At 40.2% G+C, this 6,104-nt stretch overlaps 1 protein-coding gene across 5 annotated transcripts in view; it reads left to right on the top strand.

Annotated features, from left to right (window-relative positions):
• Positions 1–560: 560 nt before the first annotated feature.
• Positions 561–6,104, top strand: part of LOC133551523 (serine/threonine-protein kinase PAK 3) — a 62,433-nt gene continuing 56,889 nt past the window's right edge. For 2 of the 5 annotated variants that reach the window (XM_061898314.1, XM_061898311.1), the window contains exon 1: positions 562–790. The gene's annotated coding sequence lies outside the window, so the exon portion shown is untranslated. Of the gene's footprint in view, positions 791–6,104 lie in introns of all 5 variants that reach the window. The other 3 variants (XM_061898315.1, XM_061898313.1, XM_061898316.1) reach the window with 2 other exon arrangements.

Raw genomic sequence — 6,104 nt, 5'->3', positions numbered from 1 at the left:
CACCGGAATAAGTTTTTCAACTTGTTTAAGTCGGGGTCCACGTTAATCAATTCATGGTATATATATATATATATATATATATATATATATATATATATATATATATATATATATATATATATGTATATATATATATATATATATATATATATATATATATATATATATATATATATATATATATATGTGTATATATATATATGTATATATATATATATATATATATATATATATATATATATGTATATATATATATATATATATATATATGTATATATATATATATATATATATATATATATATATATATATATATATATATATATATATATATATATATATATATATGGATACCACATATAGATGCATCATATATGAGTGTGTACATAAACACAAAGCCACGATCTTGTAAGTTTACAAAATAAAAGGCTCTTTAATGGTACCCTCCCACTAAGCAGGTTTACTTGGTCTGTCAAACAGAAAACCAACCGAATCTTAACCTCTCTTGGCTCCTCCCCCAGACGTGCAGCTCTCATTAATATTCACCCCCTTGGCCAATGAGCGTGGCAGGGTGGATGACGTCACGGGCTAGGGAACAGTGAGCAGCCTGTGAAGCATCCAGCCTGCCGAACAAGCCTGCTTTTGGGGTCAGGAACTGGTCTGACAAGAGAATGGCAATCCTGCCGCCTTCAAACTGTCACTAGGACCTGGAGCGGAAGAGGATGAATCCACCAGAGGTGCTGGCTCACAGGCGAAACACGGACCGAGAGAATGTGAAGACATATTTCAGGTAATCCCGCCGTCTGTATTTGCAATATGGGGATGTTATAGAAAGGGGGAGGCAGATGAGGGAGGGGGAAGGCTGTGTATTTTTGTATTTACTGGCGCTTTGTAGCCTTTCTTTTACTCTACATAGGGCCTGACTAAAGGGGCAGCGGTTAGATCTAAAGAGAATAGATGTCTGCATGAATTAAAAAAGGGCTTGGCATGTTTTGTACCATCCTTTGCACCATCTCCTCATCATGCACCCCCTCACAAATGAAGTGATGGGGAGGTGTTTCTAATCAATAGTGACGTTTGTGTAGGCCTTGCAGCAGCTGCAGTTGCAACACCGGTGCCAAAAAAAAAAGAAAAGAAAAGAAAGAGTTGCTATTTTGGATCCAAGGGGGCTGATAGATGCTGGTTGCTTCATATCCTCACTGATGCTCTTTTGTTGTCTCTGCGGTGCACCCCTTGAGGCCTCCATAGGATGATGGAGAATTTTATTTCAAATTTTTTTGTGGCAAACATATCCTGGCTGTGACATGAAGTGGTTTTATGGCGGCTCTAGTGACAAGCAGATATACAACATCTGGTCACCTGACTTCTTTGGGGATGGGAGTGGGGGCGGGGGCCGGTGCTGGGAGGGCCTCAGATTCTCCCACAGCACATCCGAGGAGGAGGATTTGGAGGGGTGGCTTCCTCTTCACCTTCGCTGACTTCCATCGCGGTGATCTAAACGGTTGGGGCCGCCATCGCTGATATTTCCGAAGGCCTTCCGGGAGACCTGTTGTCAGGCTGACGTGCAGAGAGGAAATTTTAGGGAGTCAACTCGGTGATGGAGGGGAGGGCGAGATGATAGCAGGAAGAATTGGGGGATGGGTTACAGAAGGTGCTACTCCCTGCCAACACTGGCCTGCTTATATTGATATCGGTGCTTCGTTTTCTTCTTCTCCATCTTGTTTACCATGATGCTTAAAAGAGACATGACTGTAGCTGGATAAACATTGTCTTCCCTATGGTTACTGTGCTCCTCAAGCCTCATAAATGTATTCCTCAGCTTTGTGTTCCCCTAAACAAGATTTTGTTTGTCACTTTAGGTCTTTAATATTACTTGTTTGTTCCTATTATTAGACCCTTATTATTATTATTATGATTATTATTATTATTATTAATAATAATATTAGTGCATTTACTGGGGGATAAAGCCTCCCCTGTCAATAAAAGCTAGTGACGCCTCTGTCTATCCATCCATTTTCTACCGCTTATTCCCTTTAGGGGTCGCGTATGGCGCTGGCGCCTATCTCAGCTACAATTGGGCGGAAGGCGGCATAGACCCTGGACAAGTCACCACCTCATCGCAGGGCCAACACAGATAGACAGACAACATTCACACACTAGGGCCAATTTTAGTGTTGCCAATCAACCTATCCCAGGTGCATGTCTTTGGAAGTGGGAGGAAGCCAGAGTACCCGGAGGGAACCCACGCATTCACGGGGAAAACATGCAAACTCCACACAGAAAGATCCCGAGCCTGGGATTGAACCCAAGACTGCAGGACCTTCGTATTGTGAGGCAGACGCACAAACCCCTCTTCCACCGTGAAGCCCGTGATGCCTCTGTTTTAAACTTTAATCAAGGTTCCTTGAACGCACCACAATTGTGGTATGAGATGCACACACCATTCATCAATTTTCTACCGCTTGTCCCTTTTAAGGTGCCGGGGGGCTGGAGCCTATCCCAGCTGTACTTGGGCGGAAGGTGGTGTACACCCTGGACAATTGCTACCTCATCGTAGGGCTTAAAATTGATTGACAGATAGGCACTCACACTCACATTCACACACTATGGCCAATTTTAGTAGTGTAACTTAAACATGACCAGTGCTTCCACGTATAGATTTATCATATTTTTGCCTTTTTTTTTCCATCACCTCATCCTGGTTCCCAAATGTTGGCGCTGTGTGTGAATGCATTACCAGAATGATTGAATCATTTTGCATAACTAACTTGACAGCAAAATTAATTTTATCTTAACTTTTATGACGTCGCGTTATATAACTGACAAACTTAAATGAAAGACGGGAAAAAAGCCTTGGTTGTAGCCCTAAATAACCGCATTGAGTGTTTATGCCACGGACAGGCCTTGCTTTCATCACACCTTCATCTTTACATATCCAGTACATTGGAACATTTATTTGTATGTCTTTATTTGTACGTCTATACTTGCAACTCATGAAAATTGTATTGCGAAAGGCAACATGGCTGATTCCCTCAAAGCTTACTGGGTTTTACTGGAAATGTTGGTAAAACTGCACCGTCAACTGTACTGTTTTGTATAGTCAACAAATGTGTGGATGAGGTGAACTTAAGTTCTCTTTCATTAAGTGAGAGAACCATGTTTTTAGAGAATAACAATTCACAAAATGTAGCACATTATAAAGGTTTTGATGATCTGTTGGTTAGTTGACATGGTGCAATCCAACAACGTGTATCCAGGGTTTATTTTCACTTTGCACTCACGGCTCAGTGAGTAATGCAAGAAACCTAATCTCAAAAAAATACAGGCCTTTGCATGAGGTATTTATCAAGATGAACATTGCCAGATGTTGTTTCAAAACAGTAAATGATCTTGTGGGTTCAGCTCAAAATGCTTCGGAAGACCAATACAATGCTACCTCAGTTTTTATACACTGTAGTTAGCTTTGCGTTCCATTAGGTCAGACGAGGACCAAATTGTACGAATACAAATAAAAACTATCCATTTAATCCTTTCTGGACATCTGAAAATACACATTTTAAAGAGACTAAGTGTAGTTTTAAATGCAAAAAACAATGCAAAATAAATATGAAATATGACTGAAATAGATAATTTAACATTTAACATCACTTTTAACTTTATTAAAGATTTGTCAGCGATGAGCAGAATGGGAAAAGGGGAGAGCTACATAAACGCAACCCATCCATCCATCCATTTTCTACCGCTTATTCACTTTTTGGGTCGCGGGGGGGCGCTGGTGCCTATCTCAGCTACAATTGGGCGGAAGGCCGTGTACACCCTGGACAAGTCGCTACCTCATCGCAGTGCCAACACAGATAGACAAACAACATTCACACTCACATTCACACACTAAGGCCAATTTAGTGTTGCCAATCAACCTATTCCCAGGTGCATGTCTTTGGAGTGGGAGGAAGCCGGAGTACCCGAAGGGAACCCACGCAGTCATGGGGAGGACATGCACACTCCACACAGAAAGATCCCGAGCCCGGGATTGAACCCAGGACTACTCAGGACCTTCGTATTGTGAGGCAGACGCACTAACCCTTCTTCTACCATGCTGTCCGCATAAACACACCCTTTAAACTTTATTCCTTAAATTCAATAGAGTTTCTCACCTTATTTTTCAAAGCGCCGGTACTTGCAACTTTCTTTGGGCAAATGTCTGATTTTGCGATCACACTCTGTGGCAAAAAGTACAGAAACTTATAGTGTAACTATGTTAGTTAGCAAAGAAGTACCGAGTCAAGCAGTGATGATGATTGTCGTAGAGGAGCAACGGAGATGGGGAAGAATTACTTTTTGGGGTGGGGTTAATGTAATAAAGACACGTTACGAACACACACTGTAATACTAGCACAAAAAACTCACAAATGTATGGGATTCTTTGTTTGTGTAACTGACCTGGTACTGCCACTGTTTTCGTTCCGAACCTGGGTCCACTGAATGACAGTGCAAGAGTGCTTGGTGTCGAGCTAAAAGTCCGAACTGTTAACTCAATGTCCAACACATACTCTTAAGGTCTTAGGGAGTGAAGTTTACCAACGTACACTGGCCTCCGTTACATTTGTACATTGAGGTGTGCGTAAAGATCCGCAGGTAATCAGACGGGTCGTATGACAACCAAGTCCTTATACTGAAACTCCGGCAAGAAGCTTGGGGTGAAAATGTTAACAGAAAAGCAAATCCTACGAGAGGTGCAAAGTACAAAAGCTGAGGTAATGCAATACAACAGATATCTTCTAAGTTAGTGGTCTTCAAACTTTTTTAACTAAGTACCACCTCAGACACTCAATACTTGGCTCTCCAAGTACCACTATAATGACCAACATTGAAATACAGTATCGTAGTCGCCCTAACTATTCATTAAAAACAAGGCAGAGGTTATATTTAACAAGTATATTTCATATTTATGGCCCGTGTCACATTGCACACAGTTTGAACAGTAACACTGTGTTTGAATATAGGAAAATAAAACACTGTACTTAAATAATTAATCTAATACAATTAATTGCATACAAAAGTTATAACATTGTACTGAAAATACATTTAAAAATACAATTTTTAAAGATGAAATGAAAAGTTATTTAACAGTTGAACTAAACTGTGCTGTACTTACATGTGAAATAAAAAAAATACTTTACTTAATGTTCTTGTCCTCAAAAGAGGCTATGCATAGCTGCAGTTATTGCCAATATTCGTGTTGATTGGCTGGGAGGCTGGGAAAGAACGGGCGTCGGCAAAGGATGTGGAGAACTTTTGGTTGCTACGCGCTTTGAGTAATATAAATGACAGGGTAAGATGATTCTGTTTGTGTTTTAATTGTAAATGTTGGCATTGATTACGGCCTACAGTAGTCTGATTGTAGCAACTTCTTTTGAAGGCTGATCAACCTTTGATAACAAGCTGAGTCACATCATTTAATTAGGTGATTCTTGCGCGTACCACTCAATGGATTCTCAAACCACAGTTTGAGAGCCACTGTTCGAAGTGATATAAACGTTAGACAAATGGTCAATGTTTTCCAACCAATCTTGGTCAAATTTTAAACACATGTGCTTTCCAGTTGTGTACTACATTTTCTACTAATTATAGTGTTCTTTTGTTTGTAGCGTTCATTGAACTGTGTGAGAATTTTCAGGGAAACCAGACATAAGGGGTTTAATAACACCCCCCATGTTGAGTATTTATCAGAAAAAAAAAACCACATTTAAAACAGTAGTAGACTTGCACCATATATACAATATAAATAATATATTTGTCCGACAGAGTTTTAAGTACTATGGTATATATATCGTTATAATGCATGTTGATGTAACATTTTAGCTGTGTCCCGCAAATTTGACAGCGACAAGCGAGTGAACGCATTCTCAACACACAATAGTGTCCCTGCTAGCAATCTAACGGCTAACGTCCCACCACAGTGCAAATAATGCCACTCATAAGTCCGCAATTCTTGCCCTCATAGCGGCAAACATACTATGTTTCTTACAAGTATCATCACTGGAGGACGAGGATTAGCAAAACATGTTAACAATACACACCGTAGAAGTATAGGCTAACTCTAG

The sequence above is a fragment of the Nerophis ophidion genome, linkage group LG04 (genome assembly GCF_033978795.1).
Source record: "Nerophis ophidion isolate RoL-2023_Sa linkage group LG04, RoL_Noph_v1.0, whole genome shotgun sequence".
NCBI lineage: Eukaryota > Metazoa > Chordata > Actinopteri > Syngnathiformes > Syngnathidae > Nerophis > Nerophis ophidion.
Note: the sequence above shows the minus strand (reverse complement) of the source record. Positions and strands in the feature narration are given on the sequence as shown.